Consider the following 24,885-nt stretch of genomic DNA (forward strand, 5'->3'; position numbering starts at 1 on the left):
ATATCTGTTACAGAAAATTGTAACTTTAATCATTTACATACCAGCCGATTTTGTGTAAGTGAACGAAAATAATTTGATGTCCGACCATGTCTCTTGTTTGCGTCTCTTTATTTATCAGCTAGTATATTATTCCTTTTCCACTTCGTTACCGTTACCAGCGCGTGTTGTGGTACCCGACAAGAGGCATATACTTCCGAAAGTGTTGCAAATCGCGTATTTCCTGTAATGTGACGTACTTCTGCACCTATTTCCTTGATGCAATCGTGCATGTGGACTGTTTGCTGTCGGTTACCTGTAGGAGTGACCGCCAGTGTTTCGTAACTGTATATCTTATATATGACGGTAAAGTGAAAGCAGAAAGCATGTGACACCATAGATAGAATACGAACTGCTGGTTTAATAATCTCCACAAAGAATACTGAATTTTTTACGATGCAAAAATTGCTCTAACATTTTTATTGACACAAATAGGTAAAATAGGAAATATTTAAAATATCTAGAAAAGATAATTCCAGAAACTGTGTCTGAAAAATCTTCGATGGATGACAGGTTACCCAAAATGGTACGAGCATATGGAAGAGCTGAGAATATTTCAAATAAATAGCGCATATAAAGATGAGAAAAAAGTGATTTATTACGGCATGAAAGCAAATCCAGGTTGCTTCTCTGTAAGCGAGTATTTTGAATTACAAACAAGACAAAGTAGAAGCTTTACAGAGAGAAACAGAAGACTGACATTTTTAATTTTCATTTTACACAGAATTAAAGAAAATATAGAAAAGATACTGGTGATGCGGACCCATACTCGAAGAAGAGTTGATTTCACACCACTCTATTCAGAGTTAGGTATTCTTTTTTTCTCTAAAGCCTTTGAGGCTAATTTAGGAAACCTTTATTTGGAAAAGCTCAAGTTACGTTTGTAGTGATTTCTTTGCTGACGGGACGTTAACTTCTAATCTTCCAAAGTTACTTCCATCATTTGCGTGTTTACGTCTGAGATTCCGCTGCCACATCCGTTGTATTTCAACACCAAGCTTATGTTTCTCGGAAGACTTTTTTATTGGCACTAACCCTTGTAGCGATATACATTTTCTCGGTGTAGGTTTATGTCGTAATGATAAGCACAGGAAGAGCGAGCTCTCTCCGGTTACTACCAAACGGAGCGTATACTACCTCCACACAAAAGCGTGAGACTGCTCATTTTTCTGAGGAAACCACTTGTCGGGAAGTATTAGCGTGCGACTCTTTTCTCGCCTGTGATCTTACAGATAATGTTCTTGCTGCGTGAGCTGCCCAGCAACTTCCTGTTATCCAGAACTCCAAGTCTGCCAGTACAGATTTCCAAAGTTGTCAAGTTGGTCTTTTGGAGCGTATGTGCTACGCACACAAATTGCACAGGCCAACAAAAAATAGTTCTTTGTTACTTTTCGTTAGGGAGTGGTTTAATCCACGTTTATTTGGGCACTGAATCTGGATCTTACCTCTTTTCTTAAATCACTTGTAGTTTTGCTGCAGTGGTAATTCATAGTAGGCAAGAAAATTACGGCACACGAGTAATGCAAACGAAGATTATTTAAACTTTTAATAATATCGGGTTTTTAGTGAATCATACGTATCGGAAACCTGTTTAAGTCATAAGAATTACGTTTAACTTTCTTTGGATTTCCTTTCCCTTTTCTTAAAGCATCCGATACAGCTCTTTTTGCGATGAATTGTCCTGCTGTAAATTTCTGTGAAAAGGCCGACGGTAGTCTCCATGAACTTGGTATTGTAGCCGCCGATACCATGCACCCATCACTATGATTTCTTGATGAACGTATTCACATTGCTCCTCAGTGACATCACTCAAAATTTTTCTGAAGGAAGTAAACGTGAGTTCAAGAAGTGATTTTTTTGGTTCATAAAGCTGCTTAACTTCTTGACGTTTTACAGCAAGTTGGCTTCTACAGGAAAGTTAGGTGGATCTTTTCTGTTTTCTCGGTACTTATAACAACCTCCTTGAATGACATCAGAACCTCCGACTCACTCACAAATTTTTTATTCAAATCTCGAATCGAATGTAATTTTTCGAATGTTAGGTCCGATAAATATGTTTTCTATCAATTTAGCGTCCAATAGATAAGGATAATTCTGGCAGAAGTACTTAAAACTTTCTTAATCGATTGGTAAATTTGTCATAAAATCTGTCATTAGACCCAACGTAATGTTTAAAGAACGTAATAGATTTATTTCTCGTTCTTTAGCAAAAAACAGTTTGTCATATTAATCGACATACATAATAATCAGTGCAACAATTACCTCCAAAAACGTCAAGTCTACAGCATTATCAAATGAAATAATTTATAAAATATACTCATATACCACTGAAATTTTTAAACACACATTTTTTAAATGTTGGATGGTAAATGTTAAAAATGGTGAATGATAGGGATGTTTTGTTGTCGTATTCAGATTCAGAACTTTAAAAGATACTTTCGCTAAAATGTTTCTACGCTGCCTTGTGTTTCTCAAATATCTCGTTTCGTTTGTGTGACACCTCATGCACGACGTTTTCCAGCGGGGTACAAGATCACATCTTTAGGAAGGCTGTCATCTACTGACACTGAGTTGAGATACTATGATAAACCTTCTCACAGCGTAAGTACACAATTCAAGGATGATAAAAAGTTGCGGACTAATTCACTATGGCCGTTAGTTGCTTATTAATGCATGTGGCCTCTCTAGTTATGTGACTGTGTTGACTATATGGATGCCATTTATGATGTTATGCTACGTCGCTTCCACTAACAAGGTGAAGCCTGTTGTGAAACGGGATATCACCATGCCCAAGATCATGAGAATACAGACTCGATATTTATGGTGATTAGCGTTAAATAAGCGGTGAGGCTAGGTCCGATTGTTAATATACCGGGTGATCAAAAAGTCAGTATACATTTGAAAACTGAATAAATAACGGAATAATGTAGATAGAGAGGAACAAATTGACACACATGCTTGGAATGACATGGGGTTTTATTAGAACCAAAATACTACAAACGTTTAAAAAATGTCCGACAGATGGCACTTCATCTGATCAGAATAGCAATAATTAGATTCCTCAACAATGGCTGTAGTCGAGGAATAATGTTGTGAACATCACTGTAAAGCATGTCCGGAGTTATGGTGAGGCATTGGCGTCGGATGTTGTCTTTCAGCATCCCTAGAGATGTCGGTCGATCACGATACATTTGCGACTTTAGGTAACCCCAAAGCCAATAATCGCAAGGACTGAGGTCTGGGGACCTCGGAGGCCAAGCATGACGAAAGTGGCGGCTGAGCACATGATCATCACCAAACGACGCGCGCAAGAGATCTTTCATGCGTCTAGCAATACTTTTTTTTGTTCTAATAAAACCCCACGTCATTCCAAGCATGTGTGTCAATTTTTACCTCTCTATCTACATTATTCCGGGGTTTATTAAGTTTTCAAATTTATACTGACTTTTTGATCACCCCGTATCTTGTACTAGCGGGATGCCTTATTCCATTACGGAGATGAATTAGGTTCACTACATACCTCAGTTTGGAACAAATTAAATTGTATTAACATTTAGAGCAATAATTGCATACAATCGGTTTCTTATTACGGTTAATTGTAGAAGAGATCATCGCGTGTCTCTGTGGTAGACGTATTGCAAACTAGGTTCATGCTTTCTACATGTGGTGTCTACACCCACTAATTTTCATCACTTGTGGTCCAGTTATTTTATCTTCAGTTTGGCTCGTGTTCCAAACTTACCCATCAGCTGCTTCGTTCTTTGCAACAATTTTTTTTGTTTCTTTCTGAAGGTATTACAAATTCAAGATCAGTGTAGGACAACATAGTCGTAATGCAAACTACAGTGATTGATAAAACTTCCAAAATGTGTATGCATCGAAACAATAGATAAATACATTGACCTGTTGCGGCTTGTACTGTGTAATGCTTATCTTCACAAGAGACACTGCTGCAGTATTATATTCAAGCCCGGCCTGACAACGCATACGCTGTTGCTATTTTTACGGTCTGGTGACGACGTACGAAAGTATTTAACGATTGTGCCAGTGAATATACAATTTTAGTTTACGGTATTCTTCCCTTTGTTTGATTTATTATTCCCTTCGGCTGTGGTTGTAGAGTGCATGTCTGTTTTATAACTACTGTTCATGTCTGCAATCTTTTTACTACCGTATCAGAGGGCCTACTTCTGGTTCTTAGTTACTACCTAAAAAGGCCATATGCTTGCCGGAAAGAGGAAGTCTGTGACGTAAACCAGATACGCGCTTCTATATTTACAACTAGGGCTCTGTAACAATAAGTCAAGTAAACTGTAGCTGAAGTGACTGTAAATTTATTAGCGAAATACCAAAATGGATCATGCTTGTCCTGTCTCTCTTGACAGAATCCAAGTATATATTTTCGGAGGAATAGCAGGATCTTAGACGTCTGAGACAGAACAGCGGTTTTATACTGTTTCAGTGTCGGTTGACTATGATGATGATGAGATGATGATGACGAGGTAATTATTATTATTATTATTATTGTTATTATTAATTATTCCATTGCGCACGTGCCATTTTATTTTACCAAGTTCTCATTTTCATGGTTCGTCAATTCATTTGTCGTACAGTGATCATGACACGTTTTTAACTACTTTGCTTGGCTTGTAATTTATTTAATATTAATATTTGTTTAGTAGTGTCTTAAATAATTCCAATTCAGCAGGATGACTTTAGAAAAAATCGTAGGTGCTGCGACCAAGTACTAACGTTCTCAATGTTGGCTGAATCTGGATTTCAGCGAGGATCAAGTCGGCTGAAGCTTTCTTGGTTCTGACGGAAACTTACGATACCGTATAGAGAGAAGGATTGATGTTCAAGTTTTTTATGCAATTCCATGCCACATGCTAGCTATTTCACACAACAGAATGCTCCCTGATCTAAAGAGTTCAGTTTTCTTCTTAATGGGAAAGCTAGCATTTGGAGAGCCCTGAATAATGGCCTACCTTAAAGATCAATTATGGTTCCCATCCTGCTTAATTTGTACACTGATGAGCCGAAACACTGTAACCACGTGCTTAATAGCTCGTTTGTCCTGCGCCAGGCGCGCGTTGCACCTTGCGAGCCACCGTTCACCTCGATGACGGAGACGACTACCGACGTAGTGTAACAAAAGCTGTGGTTCATCCGAAGAGCCGACACATTTCCGTCGATCGACGGTCGAATCCCGATGGACCCGTTACATACGACGTCGTTGGATCAACATGTGAACACTCAGCGGAGCTCATTGTTCAACAATACACGATGAGCAGTGTGGTACGAAACATTTGTGCGTGCACCAGGCTTATGCTCTTTAGGCAGAGATGCCACAGACCACAATCTATCCTACTGCACAGAGCAGACAAGCCTTCGAACCACACATTCTGTGAAGAGTCATGGACGTCCAACCATTTAGCGCCTACTGGTAGTTTCACTGTCCTTCTACCACTCTCCGTAGATGTTCAAGTCAGTAGTACGTGAACATACGACCAGCTTCGTCGTCTTCGAGATACTCGTTCACAGGCTCTGCGTAATATTAATCTGTCCTTACTCAAGCCGCTTATGTCAGTGGACTTGCCCATTAGCAGCCCATATCTTCGTTAGGTTGATCCCACATCCGTGTTTGCTCCGCTTACATACTTTTTTAGCGCCTCGCGTGTCCGCAACGCCACCAGGTGGCATGCAACATCGCGATATGCAGTGGTCAGAACGTTTTTGCTTATCATTGCATAAAGAACAAAGAAAATCGGTTATTTATGATTATTATTGTGGTTACTATTATTTTATGTGGCAGCTATTGAATCTTACATTACTTTTCCCGATATTCCCTATGGTTCTTCTTCTCCTTCCATAGGCTACGTTTACTAGGTTCACTTAGTTCCTCGGAGTGAATGAATTCACTAGGCAATGCTACAATTTCACTTGTGTACTCATCTGCTGTATGTTGTGCCCATGCCTTGGAAGAGTAAACTATAACTAAGACAGATGTACATCTCAATGAGACCGTGCGGTCCGTTCATGGCACTGTCAGATCTCCTTGTACTCAGTGGCTGTATGTTCTATTAAATACTGCATTCGACATACCTACACCTTGTCATCGGATCGCCACATTGTGTACCGTGATTCGTCACTCCACACAACGTTTTCCCACTGTTCAATCGTCCACTGTTTACACCTCTTACCCTAAGTAAGGCGTAGTTTCACATTTGCCGCCGTGACGTGTGGCTTATGAGCAGCCGCTCGACCATGGAATCCAAGTTTTCTCACCTCCCGCCTAACTGTCATACTACTTGCAGTGGATCCTGATGCAGTTTGGAATTCCCGTGTGATGGTCTGAATAGATGTCTGCCTATTACACATTACGACCCTCTTCAATTGTCAGAGGTCTCTGTCAGTCAACAGACGAGGTCGACCTGTACGCTTTTGTGGCCTACATGTCCCTTCACATTTCCCCTTCACTATCACAACGGAAACAGTGGACCTAGGGCTGTTTTTGAGTGTGAAAATCTCGCGTACATACGTATGACACAAGTGAGACCAAGTCACCTGACCACTTTCGAAGTCCGTGAGTTCCGCGGATCGCCCCATTCTGCCCTCTCACTATGTCTAATGACTACTGAGGTCTCTGATATGGAGTACCTAGCAGTAGGTGGCAACACAATGCACCTAAAATGAAAAATGTATGTTTGTTTTATATGTTCGGATACTTTGGATCACATAGTGTGCAAGTATTAGTCGACCAAAATTTTATTGCACCTGGAAATGAGGGCGCTTCGCTGGGCTTATCGGCAGTCAGTGCACGATATGGTTTGATAGTATATTAAAACTGACCTGCAAGCATTGCTAGTGCTGTGCATTTTTCTTAATCAACACTGCAGGTGTTTATTGCAACATCATCGAGTGTTTCCGATAGCGGCCAAGTAGCTGAGTGATATATGTTCGCGTACGCGATGCGGTAACAAACATAAAAATCGTGGTATCTTCCCTAACAGTGACGACTGCAAAATGCTTCGAGACAAGAATTATGAAGTCCTAAGCAACACTAGTGCTTCAATTACAGTTTAAGGACTAAAGGGGCTTAGTCTCCGTAAAGCTGTTTTGTGGTTGTGTGTATTGTCAAACAATTACCAGGATCCAGGATATCAGTACTTGATCGAAAGCGGTTATCAACTTATAGTTAAATAACCCATTTGAAATAACAACCATTCGGTGCGCCCTCCTCCCTTAACAGTCACTTTAGGCCGTGTATCGTAAGTAGGAAACTGCCAATTCTGGCCAAGAATTCCGTGACGTAAGCATTAGTATTTCTGGACTCACCGACGTCAGCATCAGTATTCCCGAAATTTGTTCGACACATATGTCGATTAGGCACCTTGCATTTTGTAGCAAGTCACAGCTTGTCCTTACGCACACCTATTTCTACCGACTCGGTGATTGCTGAAATTACTGAGGAAATATTTCTGCAAGCACCAAATTGTTAGGTCGAACATTCTGTCTACTGCCGTGTGTAAATCAGCGCCTATGCCATTGCGCAAGCGTTATATTAAAGACGAAGGAGAACATTTTTTTCAGCTTCAAGAAATGATACTCCTACCCCTAACTATGGATGACTGAATTTTGAGCATAATCGCAGCGCGTCACTGCAACATTGCGCAAAAGCAGCCCGTTCTAGTCAAGTAGCCTGCCGCTCTGCTTTTCGAAACTTTTTCTCGCTGACAAGCCCCACAAAATAATGAACGGAAGAAAGTTAGTCACTTACCACGTTTTCGCTGCCCATTTAGTGAAACTGCAGTATTAGGCACGACATTTCAATTTATTACTTGTTTACCACCAACTGTATTCATGACACATTTTACACACAGTATAAAAATATACCGCCCAATATATTAACAGAACTATATCATTAGATGACACATTGTTCAGGAGAAATGAGCGTGAAATCGAATCTGTAGAACGAAATTACATCTACATCTACATCTATACTCCGCGAGCCACCTTACGGTGTGTGGCGGAGGGTACTTATTGTACCACTATCTGATCCCCCCTTCCCTGTTCCATTCACGAATTGTGCGTGGGAAGAACGACTGCTTGTAAGTCTCCGTATTTGCTCTAATTTCTCGGATCTTTTCGTTCAGATCATTACGCGAGATATATGTGGGCGGTAGTAATATGTTGCCCATCTCTTCCCGGAATGTGCTCTCTCGTAATTTCGATAATAAACCTCTCCGTATTGCGTAACGCCTTTCTTGAAGTGTCCGCCACTGGAGCTTGTTCAGCATCTCCGTAACGCTCTCGCGCTGACTAAATGTCCCCATGACGAATCGCGCTGCTTATCGCTGGATCATGTCTATCTCTTCTATTAATCCAACCTGGTAAGGGTCCCATACTGATGAGCAATACTCAAGAATCGGACGAACAAGCGTTTTGTAAGCTACTTCTTTCGTCGATGAGTCACATTTTCTTAGAATTCTTCCTATGAATCTCAACCTGGCGCCTGCTTTTCCCACTATTTGTTTTATGTGATCATTCCACTTCAGATCGCTCCGGATAGTAACTCCTAAGTATTTTACGGTCGTTACCGCTTCCAATGATTTACCACCTATGGCATAATCGTACTGGAATGAATTTCTGCCCCTATGTATGCGCGTTATATTACATTTATCTACGTTTAGGGAAAGCTGCCAGCTGTCGCACCATGCATTAATCCTCTGCGGGTCCTCCTGGAGTACGTACGAGTCTTCTGATGTTGCTACTTTCTTGTAGACAACCGTGTCATCTGCAAATATCCTCACGGAGCTACCGATGTTGTCAACTAAGTCATTTATGTATATTGTAAACAATAAAGGTCCTATCACGCTTCCCTGCGGTACTCCCGAAATTACCTCTACATCTGCAGATTTTGAACCGTTAAGAATGACATGTTGTGTTCTTTCTTCTAGGAAATCCTGAATCCAATCACAAACCTGGTCCGATATTCCGTAAGCTCGTATTTTTTTCACTAAACGTAAGTGCGGAACCGTATCAAATGCCTTCCTGAAGTCCAGGAATACGGCATCAATCTGCTCGCCAGTGTCTACGGCACTGTGAATTTCTTGGGCAAATAGGGCGAGCTGAGTTTCACATGATCTCTGTTTGCGGAATCCATGTTGATTATGATGAAGGAGATTTGTATTATCTAAGAACGTCATAATACGAGAACACAAAACATGTTCCATTATTCTACAACAGATTGACGTAAGCGAAATAGGCCTATAATTATTCGCATCTGATTTATGACCCTTCTTGAAAATGGGAACGACCTGCGCTTTCTTCCAGTCGCTAGGTACTTTACGTTCTTCCAGCGATCTACGATAAATTGCTGATAGAAAGGGGGCAAGTTCTTTAGCATAATCACTGTAGAATCTTAAGGGTATCTCGTCTGGTCCGGATGCTTTTCCGCTACTAAGTGATAGCAGTTGTTTTTCAATTCCGATATCGTTTATTTCAATATTTTCCATTTTGGCGTCCGTGCGACGGCTGAAGTCAGGGACCGTGTTACGATTTTCCGCAGTGAAACAGTTTCGGAACACTGAATTCAGTATTTCTGCCTTTCTTCGGTCGTCCTCTGTTTCGGTGCCATCGTGGTCAACGAGTGACTGAATAGGGGATTTAGATCCGCTTACCGATTTTACATATGACCAAAGCTTTTTAGGGTTCTTGTTTAGATTGTTTGCCAATGTTTTATGTTCGAATTCGTTGAATGCTTCTCTCATTGCTATCTTTACGCTCTTTTTCGCTTCGTTCAGCTTTTCCTTATCAGCTATGATTCGACTACTCTTAAACCTATGATGAAGCTTTCTTTGTTTCCGTAGTACCTTTCGTACATGATTGTTATACCACGGTGGATCTTTCCCCTCGCTTTGGACCTTAGTCGGTACGAACTTATCTAAGGCGTACTGGACGATGTTTCTGAATTTTTTCCATTTTTGTTCCACATCCTCTTCCTCAGAAATGAACGTTTGATGGTGGTCACTCAGATATTCTGCGATTTGTGCCCTATCACTCTTGTTAAGCAAATATATTTTCCTTCCTTTCTTGGCATTTCTTATTACACTTGTAGTCATTGATGCAACCACTGACTTATGATAACTGATACCCTCTTCTACATTCACGGAGTCGAAAAGTTCCGGTCTATTTGTTGCTATGAGGTCTAAAACGTTAGCTTCACGAGTTGGTTCTCTGACTATCTGCTCGAAGTAATTCTCGGACAAGGCAGTCAGGATAATGTCACAAGAGTCTCTGTCCCTGGCTCCAGTTCTGATTGTGTGACTATCCCATTCTATACCTGGTAGATTGAAGTCTCCCCCTATTACAATAGTATGATCACGAAACTTCTTCACGACGTTCTGCAGGTTCTCTCTGAGGCGCTCAACTACTACGGTTGCTGATGCAGGTGGTCTATAGAAGCATCCGACTATCATATCTGACCCACCTTTGATACTTAACTTAACCCAGATTATTTCACATTCGCATTCGCTAATAACTTCACTGGATATTATTGAATTCTTTACTGCTATAAATACTCCTCCACCATTGGCGTTTATCCTATCCTTGCGGTATATATTCCATTCTGTGTCTAGGATTTCGTTACTGTTCACTTCCGGTTTTAACCAACTTTCCGTTCCTAATACTATATGCGCACTATTTCCTTCAATAAGAGATACTAATTCAGGAACCTTGCCCTGGATACTCCTGCAGTTTACCAATATTACGTTAACTTTTCCTGTTTTTGGTCTCTGAGGATGGACGTTCTCTATCAACGATGATAATGTCCTCTCTGGTAAGCCGTCAGGTATTTTATCGTTTCGCCCAAGGGGGGGTCCCTCTAACCTAAAAAACCCCCGTGTGCACGCCACACGTACTCTGCTACCCTAGTAGCTGCTTCCGGTGTGTAGTGCACGCCTGACCTGTCTAGGGGGGCCCTACAGTTCTCCACCCAATAACGGAGGTCGATGAATTTGCAACCATTATAGTCGCAGAGTCGTCTGAGCCTCTGGTTTAGACCCTCCACACGGCTCCAAACCAGAGGACCGCGATCGACTCTGGGCACTATGCTGCAGATATTAAGCTCAGCTTGCACTCCGCGTGCGATGCTGGTTGTCTTCACCAAATCAGCCAGCCGCCGGAAGGAACCAAGGATGGCCTCAGAACCCAAGCGGCAGGCGTCATTCGTTCCGACATGTGCTACTATCTGCAGCCGGTCCCACCCAGTGCGTTCAATAGCTGCCGGAAGGGCCTCCTCCACATTACGGACCAGACCCCCCGGCAAGCACACCGAGTGCACACTGGCATTCTTCCCCGACCTACCCGCTATTTTCCTGAGGGGCTCCATAACCCGCCTAACGTTGGAGCTCCCTATAACTAATAGGCCCGCCCGCTGTGACTGTCGGGACCTTGCCGGAGAATCGGCCACTGGCCCAACAGGCGAGGCATCCTGTGGTGGCTCGGAAACGATGTCATCACCACTAGGAAGCACCCCGTACCTGTTGGAAAGGGGTAAGGCAGCTGCCACGCGGCCAGATCCCACCTTCGCCTTTCGGCCAGGCACGCGCGAGCCCACCACTGTCCGCCATTCACCCTGGAGTGATGGCTGACCGGTAAGATGCTCACTGCCGGAAGACGCAGCGACATCAGGGGTTCCATGTGATTCCAAGGCCACCGAAGTAGGCATAGGTCTCACCACAGTTGCCCCAACGCCACTACGAGCCGACGCCTGCGCCTCGAGCTCGATGAGCCTAACAGACAAAGCCTCCACCTGCCCCCGAAGAGTGGCCAATTCTCCTTGCGTCCGCTCACAACAACCACAGTCCCTACACATGACTATGTTTACCCTACTCTATACGGTGACAAATTCCCAAGATAATCTTCTGATGAGCTACTCTGATAATCAAGAAACACTCACTGAAATACGAGACGCGAAACTACGCTAGGTTTTCCCAGAAAAACTATTTAAAAGCTAAGCGCAGCAAATAAGTACAAAAACGCTTTATACAAACAGTACTCGCTGCTGCTGGTGCTCTCGCTCTGGCTGTCACAAGACAACTGCTGATTCAAGTTACTAGTGGCTAACGGCCGCGAAACAAACAAAAGACGGTTTTAGGGCGCTTTCTGTTCTAAACGATCAAGAAAACACTAAGAAATCTAACACGAAAACTACGTAAAGTTTTATCAAGAACTGTTAGTTACTATGCAGAGCAGATAAACACAAATAGAATCCCTTCCTTAGTGGAAGGTCGTAAACAAAATGCAAAATAAACGCTTTATACAAACAGTACTCGCTGCTGCTGGTGCTCTCGCTCTGGCTGTCAGAAGACAACAGATACAGGTGAAATATGTATGAAACATGTCAAAAGTGTGTGACATGTACGTGCTCTGAAGAAGCCTAGGGTGAAAAGCTCCTTGATTTCAACCGTACATGGTACTCATGTTACTCTCAGGAAAGAAATACTTAGTGGCAAGAGTCAGCAACGTCCTGCTAGGCTTGTGGTGATAACGTGGAGAGAGAAGTGGACAGGAAGCTATGGACGACAGAGAGGGGGAGGAAGACATGAGCACAGATATTAAGGAGGAAGAAATGGACCCAACAAGGTGTAGGGGGACATGGGCAGAGAGAGGGAGAAGGTGTATACGGTCATAGAGAGGAAGGGGAAACAGGACAGACAGATAGGCACGAGGTGATAAAGGGAGTGAGGAGGGAACAGAGGGGCAGGACTCAGAGGGGGGATGGAGGAGGTGGTTAGAGTGGGGAGGAGGAGATGCACAGAGAGAGAAAGAGTAGCAGATGGACAGGAGAGGTAGGCAGGAGGAGATCGACTGAGAGTGGGGGTAGGAGATGTGGACGGAGACAAGTGTGGGCTGGCAGAATTGGAATAAATATATACCTGGGCAACGCTGGGTAACCAGCTAGTTTCCTATAAAAAAACGTGTAACTACTCAAGATACACCAATGTTGTGGATTAATGGCAGCATACACTCGCTGCTCTTGCGCAAAAAGTAACAATGTGCACTGCATTTATCGAGTTCAGTGTGTTAAGGTTCAAAAATGGCTCTGACCGCTATGGACTTAACTTCTGAGGTCATCAGTCCCCTAGAGCTTAGAACTACTTAAACCTAACTAACCTAAGGACATCACACACATGCATGCCCAAGGCAGGATTCGAACCTGCCAGCGTAGCAGTCGCGCGGTTCCCGACTGTAGCGCCTAGGACCGCTCAGCTACCCCGGCCGGCAATGTGTTAAGGTTTTAAACTAGAAACCGAAGATGGTATTCATAGTTACATACGTTATTGTTGTGGTCTTCAATCCAGAGATTGGTTTGATGCAGCTCTCCATGCTATCCCATGCAAGCTTCTTCATCTCCCAGTCCCTACTGCAACCTACATCCTTCTGAATATGCTTAGTGTATTCATCTCTTGGTCTCCCTATACGATTTTTATCCTCAACGCTGCTCTTCCACACTAAATTGGTGATCACTTGATGCCACAGAATATGTCCTACCAATAGATCCTTTATTCTAGTCAAGTTGTGCCACAAATTTCTCTTCTCCCCAATTCTATTCAATATCTCCTCATTAGTTATGTGATCTACCCATCTAATTTTCAGCATTCTTCTGTAGCACCACATTTCGAAAGCTTCTATTCTCTTCTTATCTAAACTATTTATCGTCCACGTTTCACTTCCATACACTCGATACAAACACATTCAGAAACGGCTTCCTGACACTTAAATCTATACTCGATGTTACCAAGTTTCTCATGCTCAGAAATGCTTTACTTGTCATTGCCAGTCTACATTTTACACCCTCTCTACTTCGACCGTCATCATCTATTTTGCTCTCCAAACAGCAAAACTCATCTACTACTTTAAGTGTCTCATTTCCTAATCTAATTCCGTCAGTCTAGCACCTCCCGCCGCGGAAGTCGAACACGCGCCAGAACAAATGGACGTGGCCAGCCCATAGAGGGCTCCGCGTCAGCGGCGGCTCTTCCGTTCAGCGCTCTCGCGCAGCGAGGGCGCCACCGCTACACCACGTGCAGACCGTGGCCAATAGCCGCTCCCTCCGGTTTCGTATATAGGGACCCGCTCTGCCCTAGTGCAGCATCCCTCCAAAACCCAGGCGATCATTGTAGGCAAAACCACCCCTTCCTTCCGCCTCCTTGATTTCTATCTCACCGTCTATGGCCGTCCTATCGCCCTCACTCCCACCCTTAAGTACCTTGGCGTCACCCTCGACCGTCGCCTCTCCTGGACTCCCCATCTCCAGACAATCCAAGCCAAGGCACGTTCCCGACTCCGTCTCCTCAAGCTCCTTTCCGGCCGCACGTGGGGTCTGGACCCCTCCACAATCCTCCACACCTATAAATCCCTCATCCGCCCTATCCTTTGTTACGCCCATTCAGCCTGGATCTCCGCCCCCCCTACCTTCTATAAATCCCTCCAAATCCTTGAACGCCATGCTCTCCGCCTTGCCTATCGCATCCGTCTCCCCTCCCCCATGCGGATCCTGTATGATCTCATCCCCTTCCCCCACCTCCTCCTTTTCCTTGAAAGGATACGTATCCTGTACACCTCACGTAAACTTGGTCCTCCTCACCCGCTCTTTTCCCCGATCCTCTCCCACCCCCGCCCGCTGCCGCGCCTGTATTCCCACGTCCCACCCGGTCTCCATCTCTCCACCCTCCATACCCTCTCCCAAGGTGGCTTCCGCCAGCTCCCTCTCCCTGATGATGTCCTCGTCCCCTCCATCTACCCCTCCTATCAACTTTGACCCTGCCCCGCCCCCCACTTCCCGTGTCCTTTCCTTTCGGCACCCTCCCTCCCTTCTCTTCTCTTCCCTTCTTTTTCCATCTCCCTGTCCCCTCCCTTCCCCCTCTTCCCCCGGGCTTCCTCTCCCCCTTCCTCCCTCCCCCCTATCTCCCCTGCCCGTGGCATCTCTGCTCTCCCCTCTCGCTCTCCCACTCCCCTTCCTCCTCCTCCTCTCTTGGCAGGTCCCCGGACTCGCACACGTATAGTGAACATTCGCGCGTCGGAGATCGTCGCCTTCTGTGTCTCGTGTGTGTGACGTCGTATAGTGTTTTTGGTGTCCGCCGTCCCACTCCTACGTTCACTTGTGCCGTCGGACTCATCAGTGTTTTGTGCGCCGTGCCAACGTGTTTTCAGTGTTGTTATCGTCACATGTGAACGACTCCGTGTTTTTTATGTCTCTGTGACCTCTCTCTTTTGCCCGTCACTTTGTTCATTGTCATTCACCATGTTTTATACTCTTGTAAACCGCTATGGCTGAAGAGCGGCGTAGTGTGCCGCTGCCAGCCTACCTGAGTTGTACAGGTTTTAAAATAACAATAAAGTAAAAAAAAAAAAAAAAAAAAAAACCTAGTGCAGCGCCGTTCTCCGTGTTTTGTGCGCCGTGTCTCCGAGTGTTAGTGTTTTTTTCGTCCAACGTAAATGGCTTCTTGTTTGTTTTTTTTGTATCTCCATTTTTTGCCCGCCGTTTTTTGTATTGTATATTTCACCTCTCTCTCATGTTTATTGTTCCACTTAAGGCTGAAGAGCAGCGTACTATGCTGCTGCCAGCCCGCCTGTATAGGTGTTTAAAATTACAATAAAGGAAAAAAAAAAACCTAGTGCAGCATATGGTGCTGCCAGCCCGCCCCGATGGGGAATTGAAATACAACGAAGAAAGAAAAAAAAAAAACCTAGTGCACCCAGTCTGGTACTCACTCTGGATTGCTTTTCTATGTCGGCGGTACTGCGTTCTGGTCGTTGCTCGTTGTTGACATTTGCCTGGCTCTGGTCCGAGTGGATTTACTGTTGTAGTTTCTACAAGCCTCCGTTGTTTACCTCTTCCTTGTTGTGTCGGTCATAGTCGGTCGTTGTCGGTTGTCGTTGGTCTGTCGTCCGACTCATCCTTGGGTTTACCCGGGGGTGCGTGCTACACCGCCGGCGGCTTCCCCCGCCTGGCGGCTCCGATCCACAGCCCAAGGCGTTCCCGCGGTTGGTTTTGGTTACTACAGTCAGTATCACCCGACTTATTTCGACTACATTCCATTATCCTCGTTTTGCTTTTGTTCGTGTTCACCTTATATCCTCCTTTCAACATACTGTCCATTCCGTTCAAATGCTCTTCCAGGTCCTTTGCTGTCTCTGGCAGCCTGCCGGTGTGGCCGAGCGGATCTAGGCGCTTCAGTCTGGAACCGCGCAACCACTACGGTCGCAGGTTCGAATCCTGCCTCGGGCATGGATGTGTGTGATGTCCTTCGGTTAGATAGGTTTAAGTAGTTCTAAGTTCTAGGGGAGTGATGACCTCAGATGTTAAGTCCCATAGTGCTCAGAGCCATTTCAACCCAGTTATGCTTCAAATGGCTCTGAGCACTATGGGACTTAACATCTGAGGTCATCAGTCCTCTAGACATAGAACTACTTAAACCTAACTAACCTAAGGACATCACACACATCCATACCCGCGGCAGGATTCGATCCTGCGATCGTAGCAGCAGCGCTGTTCCGGACTGAAGCGCCAAGAACCGGTCGGCTACAACGGCCGGCAATTCCCAGTAAAACTCAAACGTTTTACTTCCCTCAAGATTTCATACTCAAGGGCAGAATCGTCCACATACAGTATAAGCTTGCTATCAGAGTTGTAACCGTGTCGAGTGATGAAAATGGAATGTATCAACTGTGACTGCTATTCATTTACAGTGAGCAGTAGAGACAAAGATGATTACAAAATAATTCTCCTGCAGCACCAATTGTTGCTGAGCATCCCACACATTTCACTCTGGAATGAACAGTGACTACTCAAAAAACGCAGTACTTGAAAAAAATCTACTTAAATAATTCTATGAAACTGGTACTGAAATGGTATAAGCTTCCTTTAAATTTCAAGTAAGCGTTATTGGCAGTAAATTCCATTATAACCTATACAAAAGTTATATGGATATGTAGTTCTGTTCTGGTCAAAAGTGAGGTGTTATCAGGTAATTATTAGTTAGTTCTTTGAGTTATGTCACTTTTCCAAAAGCTTTTCGTTTTTTTATTACCCCTATGTAGTACTTTTACTGCTTTTTCACCAGAAATACTACTTTATTTTTTTTACTCACTGTAATATTTTACGGCAGTCAAACCTCTATCAGCCACAATTCGTACTTAAGTTAGAATGTAAAATTAAAAACAAGTTTAAATTGTTTATTACAAATGTTCAAATGTATGTGAACTCCTAAGGGGCCAAACTGCTGAGGTCATCAGTCCCTAGACTTACACACTACTTAAACTAACTTGAACCAATTTATGCTAAGAACGTCACACATACCCATGCCTGAGGGAAAACTCGAACCTCTGGCAGGAGGAGCCGCGCAATCCGTCACATGGCGCCTCAAACCACGCAGTCACTCCGAGGGGCGTTTATTACGAAAATAAAAACAACAGAATTATATTCTATGAAAATTGACACAATTTAATATGGAACGTCAATTAGGTACAATTCACGGAACAGAATTTACGACAGCATACAATCGTAAATGTTCTTATATAATGTAGGAATACTTCTCGCTGAGAAAAACGATTTCGTGTGAACTTTCTGTATCACAGAGATCTCCTGTTTCCTCCTGTAAGCTGCAACGCCAGAAATTTCGTAATATTTACAACAACTATAATCCTCCAGTCTGTGTCTCTTTCTTCATACATGTATCCATGTCTGAAGGACATTATAATGTACGATAGAGATATTGTATAAACATAGACATTATAAAAATCAATATCAATAAAAATTACATTCAACTTACTTTATAACGTGAAAAGTGTTACATTTCAGAACGTACCACTCTTCCTGAATGGCCAATGCATACCTGCCAGTAGCAAAACTGAAGCGACACTGTTCTTGCTGCAATGAATCATAAACTAGGCTACAATACAACTGACACCGGCCCTGAAGTAGACAGATTGCAAGGTAGGAAAGTGACGTTCTTCATGGACATTGGGACACTTCACGCTTATTTTTCAGTGGGTAACTAAAGCCGCAATTCTACGTGTGATTGATTCGACTTCGTATTTTAAATGTCCGAATCACGTGTAATCGAACTATTTTCTTTTAACGTTACATAGCAGGAAAAGGAATGTTTGTTCACTACGAATGTGAAAATATTTAGCTGTATTACCCGCTAATATAAGTTAAAGTGGAATTAATAATGCTCAGAATAAATTTTGTGTCTCTACATTGGGACACTTCACGCTTATTTTTCAGTGTGTAACCAAACCCGCAATTCTACGTGTGACTGATTCGCCTTCGTAATTTAAATGTCCGAATCACGTGTAATCGAACTATTTTCTATCGTTACATAGCAGGGAAGGGAATGCTTTTTCACTACGAATGTGAAAATATTTAGCTGTATTACCCGCAAATATAGGTTAAAGTGGAATTAATAATGCGCAGAATAAATTTTGTGTCTCTCCAGAAGTGGGATTACGGCGTTGACCGCGCTACGGAAAGTGAGCGCAAATGGCGGTTGAATTTATGACACCACGCGCGTGTACTGCTAGCTGTCGGGACTGCCTCAAAAAAACAACTTTCGTCCCTCCCACGCTGCCTATGCGCCACTTCTCAGCAAAATACAGCTTTTAGTTCGCCGTAGAGCATTTTCTTTAAAACAGCACAACATGACAATGTTTTAACTAGTATCAACAAGAATCTCTAATAGAAATTATGACACGTGTTACCTAACAGAATATTATTATCTACAAGGCAAATATTTATGATTTAAACTTCGCTCCAAAGCGAGGTGTGGATAATGGGGTTCGATTTTCATGATTTGTACACCACACAAGTTGTTATACGCACAACAATTCATATGGCCTACCTGGATAAAGTCTAAGTCGCGCACCTGCAGCAAACAGCTTACAGATATGTAGCCTTACTTTACGACAGACCCACTTAAAGAAAACTCTGTCTACAACGATTGTTTTAGTCGCGAGCTCTGAACGAGCAATTTAAATACCTTCTTTCAGTTTATGTTTTTGAAGGTACTGGAGGTAAATTTACAGTGAAGAGTTTTGTGGCAACAATTTTGCTTGGAATTAAGATGAAGGCAGAGTGAGATATTCTTACACAGCTTAATGGCTGCATACTTTTACTTTGAAATATTATATAAAGTTATTATTCTGCTAAAGCATGTTTCAAGGTACGTAATCTCATGAAATTGAACTTTACAATGACATATCAAAGTGACCACACATGTTATCTCTTCATAATGGAAGTAACCCATTATTCTTGGAAATTACTTTAAAACAACGTTGAAAGATTATCGTAACACCATAACTAATTAGTTACGGTCTTTTGACTGTACAGAGTGACACAAAATTTACTTTTAACAAAATGGACACGGAACTTTGGATCGATATATCACTTTGGGGCAATGATTCGAACAAATACTTTTAACAAAACTATATTGAAACTTTGGCAAACTATGCTGTTGACTGTAACATCCTGATAAATTGCTAAACATGGTTAATATAAAAAATCTTGCCTTGTTGGTTGCAGTCGTATCGGTGTTGAAGTTGTTGCATGTTGAATAAAGATTTGGATAGGCTCTTCACGTATTCAGTGATGAAATTAATTTATAACTGCCACGCACATGGAGTTGACATGTTAACTTCGTGTATCATCGGCTCCACAGTCCATCATATAAAATCAGTCGGATATTCTTGCTTTGCGACACAAAATAAACCAGGGACGACTTCAGGAACTATAAACCACTGCCACACGAAATATTAAGCACGTTCACACTGAATTTTTACTGTTTGCTCCTCACATCGCCAGAGATCGCACGTCACGATATGTGCACGCCAAGGTTCAACAGCAACAGCACTGGTTTTCCGTTCTTTTCTTCTACATCTACATCTACATTTACACTCCGCAAGCCACCCAACGGTGTGTGGCGGAGGGCACTTTACGTGCCACTGTCATTACCTACCTTTCCTGTTCCAGTCGCGTATGGTTCGCGGGAAGAACGACTGTCTGAAAGCCTCCGTGCGCGCTCTAATCTCTCTAATTTTACATTCGTGATCTCCTCGGGAGGTATAAGTAGGGGGAAGCAATATATTCGATACCTCATCCAGAAACGCACCCTCTCGAAACCTGGCGAGCAATCTACACCGCGATGCAGAGCGCCTCTCTTGCAGAGTCTGCCACTTGAGTTTATTAAACATCTTCGTAACGCTATCACGGTTACCAAATAACCCTGTGACGAAACGCGCCGCTCTTCTTTCGATCTTCTCTATCTCCTCCGTCAAACCGATCTGGTACGGATCCCACACTGATGAGCAATACTCAGGTATAGGTCGAACGAGTGTTTTGTAAGCCACCTCCTTTGTTGATGGACTACATTTTCTAAGCACTCTCCCAATGAATCTCAACCTGGTACCCGACTTACCAACAATAAATTTTATATGATCATTCCACTTCAAATCGTTCCGCACGCATACTCCCAGCTGTTTTACAGAAGTAACTGCTACCAGTGTTTGTTTCGCTATCATATAATCATACAATAAAGGATCCTTCTTTCTATGTGCTCGCAATACATTACATTTGTCTATGTTAAGGGACAGTTGCCACTCCCTGCACCAAGTGCCTATCCGCTGCAGATCTTCCTGCATTTCGCTACAATTTTCTAATGCTGCAACTTCTCTGTATACTACAGCATCATCCGCGAAAAGCCGCATGGAACTTCCGACACTATCTACTAGGTCATTTATATATATTGTGAAAAGCAATGGTCCCATAACACTCCCCTGTGGCACGCCAGAGGTTACTTTAACGTCTGTAGACGTCTCTCCATTGATAACAACATGCTGTGTTCTGTTGCTTGCGCCGAGGTCATCCTAAAGACTAGCGGTCGAAAACCCATAGTGGATTCCCTTTGTTACTTCATTTTATTTACTTTAATTAGATTTTCTAATACCCTTAGAATGCTACTGTCAACGTATTTGTAAGTTACATTCATTTCCATACTTTATTTTCCATAAAAATGTTTTCAAAAATACAATCTTCTTCCAACGAACATTTATCACAGGAATAACACTTTTACATGTTGACCTAGTTATAGAGGTTTTTAACACTAACCTTTGGTATAAGATTGATAATTTTACTGTGTCGATTTTCATTCGATACCGTTTCAATAGAAAAAAAGACACATTTATGTTTGAATTTAACTACAGAGTCACAAGTGACAAACAAAATATTGCCGTTTATTTTAATTGTGTCACATTTCTTCCTGGAGTGCAATATGAGAGAAACACTATTTGCGACAACTATATCTTAAGGTGATATTTATGCTGGATGCGGCCCAGTTTCTATATGTATGTATGCATGTATGGATGGATGGATGGATGGACACAGAACCAGTTACGATTTAAGAGTGAATTCCGTACATGTAGTTGACTCGCCGGTATGTACCGTATGGTCCCCGCACAGTTTTATGTAAAGTATTCCAGACGAAGTTTTGCACTCGGGTATCTGCAGGCCGATGGAACAAGTCTAATGTAATTCACACTTCTATTCCTTTTAGCTTTTAAAATTTATTCGTAATTACGACCTAATTAACGCACATTGTACGTTTATATAGGAACCTGTTGACAGTTAAACACTTCTAGTATTTGAAATAAAAGTATAAATTGGAGTGTGAGTCTTGATAATGTAGTAGTTTAGGAAGTTCAAACGGAGATGAATGGATTATACGAGACATCAGTCAGCTGTGACAGCTTTGGAATTCGCTTTCTCGATGGCTGTGGGCTTTCATTTGAATCTGGGGACATTAGTATTCAATGTAGGCTCCTAATACGTCACTGGTCACTGCTTTCATACTTGCCACTGGGCATAAAACGTGCACCTCATAGGATGTTATGAAGTTGGGACTGTTAAAGTTTAACACCGTGTGTCGTGGAAAATTAACGTGATGTTCTACTGAACTCAGGTAATGTACGAGAGGCAGCTAATAATATGACGTGCGAGCAGTTCCACTGAACAGCTCCGTGCAGAATACACTGTCAGAGGACGTGCTGCGAATGTTGACATACGCGGCTGCTCAAAAACCACTTTCTGGCATACGCCGTTCTGGCTAATATACAATCCTGGAAATTGAAATAAGAACACCGTGAATTCATTGTCCCAGGAAGGGGAAACTTTATTGACACATTCCTGGGGTCAGATACATCACATGATCACACTGACAGAACCACAGGCACATAGACACAGGCAACAGAGCATGCACAATGTCGGCACTAGTACAGTGTATATCCACCTTTCGCAGCAATGCAGGCTGCTATTCTCCCATGGAAACGATCGTAGAGATGCTGGATGTAGTCCTGTGGAACGGCTTGCCAAGCCATTTCCACCTGGAGCCTCAGTTGGACCAGCGTTCGTGCTGGACGTGCAGACCGCGTGAGACGACGCTTCATCCAGTCCCAAACATGCTCAATGGGGGACAGATCCGGAGATCTTGCTGGCCAGGGTAGTTGACTTACACCTTCTAGAGCACGTTTGGTGGCACGGGATACATGCGGACGTGCATTGTCCTGTTGGAACAGCAAGTTCCCTTGCCGGTCTAGGAATGGTAGAACGATGGGTTCGATGACGGTTTGGATGTACCGTGCACTATTCAGTGTCCCCTCGACGATCACCAGTGATGTACGGCCAGTGTAGGAGATTGCTCCCCACACCATGATGCCGGGTGTTGGCCCTGTGTGCCTCGGTCGTATGCAGTCCTGATTGTGGCGCTCACCTGCACGGCGCCAAACACGCATACGACCATCATTGGCACCAAGGCAGAAGCGACTCTCATCGCTGAAGACGACACGTCTCCATTCGTCCCTCCATTCACGCCTGTCGCGACACCACTGGAGGCGGGCTGCACGATGTTGGGGCGTGAGCGGAAGACGGCCTAACGGTGTGCGGGACCGTAGCCCAGCTTCATGGAGACGGTTGCGAATGGTCCTCGCCGATATCCCAGGAGCAACAGTGTCCCTAATTTGTTGGGAAGTGGCGGTGCGGTCCCCTACGGCACTGCGTAGGATCCTACGGTCTTGGCGTGCATCCGTGCGTCGCTGCGGTCCGGTCCCAGGTCGACGGGCACGTGCACCTTCCGCCGACCACTGGCGACAACATCGATGTACTGTGGAGACCTCACGTCCCACGTGTTGAGCAATTCGGCGGTACGTCCACCCGGCCTGCCGCATGCCCACTATACGCCCTCGCTCAAAGTCCGTCAACTGCACATACGGTTCACGTCCACGCTGTCGCGGCATGCTACCAGTGTTAAAGACTGCGATGGAGCTCCGTATGCCACGGCAAACTGGCTGACACTGACGGCGGCGGTGCACAAATGCTGCGCAGCTAGCGCCATTTGACGGCCAACACCGCGGTTCCTGGTGTGTCCGCTGTGCCGTGCGTGTGATCATTGCTTGTACAGCCCTCTCGCAGTGTCCGGAGCAAGTATGGTGGGTCTGACACACCGGTGTCAATGTGTTCTTTTTTCCATTTCCAGGAGTGTATAAATATGGCCTCGAGTAGTAATGCTGTACGCGTCGCAAGTGCCTGTGCCTGAGCTAGCCAGTAACCGAGCTCTCGGATTCATCTGTCTGCAGCCAGATAGTCCTCCGACAGAACAGTATGTAGAGAGTGTACTGAAACGTGCCTGTTGGTTTGTTTTATGTAGCTCTATTTAATGCGTCACTTGTGCATCGTGTTTACTGAGCCGTTATTGAGTCTGCCACGATAAATTTTATCCTGACAAGACTGCATTAAAGCTCTTGAGAGAAGATGGGCCAAGCTCAGTGTTTTATTTCATTCATTCTTGTGGATACTATCTTAATTAACTTTTTCCTCTATTCCAGGAGTGATTTTCGAAGGATTATGGTGTGCGTTTTTGTAAATTAACTTAACGCGGAGACCGATAAGCCATGACAGGTGCGAAGGGAGGAAGTTTATTGGGAGTTCCAAACTAAATGAAATTCCCCCACCCCACTCCCAACCACCGCAGGATTGAGACGCGACAGACAAGGAAACCGGTACTGTGAAGGACGAAATAAGCGAAACTCTCTCCTTTCTACTTTTGCACAGAGAAATTTTTCTGTGTGATAGTGTGATGATAGAGAAGTGGTAAAAAGACACACTCGAGCAAGGATGAAAAAATTAGGATGGAAGCGGGGAAGAAGAAGAATGGGTAGGTTTGAGGGATGAAATAGTGAAGGCAGCAGAGGATAAAGCAGGAAAAAGGATGAGGGCTAGTAGAAATTTTTGGGTAACAGAAGATATACTGAATTTAATTGCTGAAAGGAGAAAATATAAAAATGCAGTAATTGAAGCAGGCAAAAGGAATACAAACGTCTCAAAAATGAGATCGACAGGAAATGGCTAAGCTGGGATGACTGGAGGACAAATGTAAGGATGTAGAGGCTGATCTCACTAGGGGTACGATAGATACTGCCTACAGGAAAATTAAAGACACCTTTGGAGAAAAGTGAACCACTTGTATGAATATCAAGAGCTCAGATGGAAACCCAGTTCTAAACAAAGAAGGGAAAGCAGTAGGCGGAGGGAGTATATAGAGGGTCTGCACAAGGGCGATGTACTTCAGGACAATATTATGGAAATGGAAGAGGATGTAGATGAAGATGAAATGGGAGATATGATACTTTGTGAAGAGTTTGACAGAGCACTGAAAGACCTGAGTCGAAACAAAGCTCCAGGAGTAGACAACATCCCATTAGAACTACTGACAGCCTTGGGAGAGCCAGTCCTGA

Source organism: Schistocerca americana, chromosome X, assembly GCF_021461395.2.
Source record: "Schistocerca americana isolate TAMUIC-IGC-003095 chromosome X, iqSchAmer2.1, whole genome shotgun sequence".
Classification (NCBI taxonomy): Eukaryota; Metazoa; Arthropoda; class Insecta; order Orthoptera; family Acrididae; genus Schistocerca; species Schistocerca americana.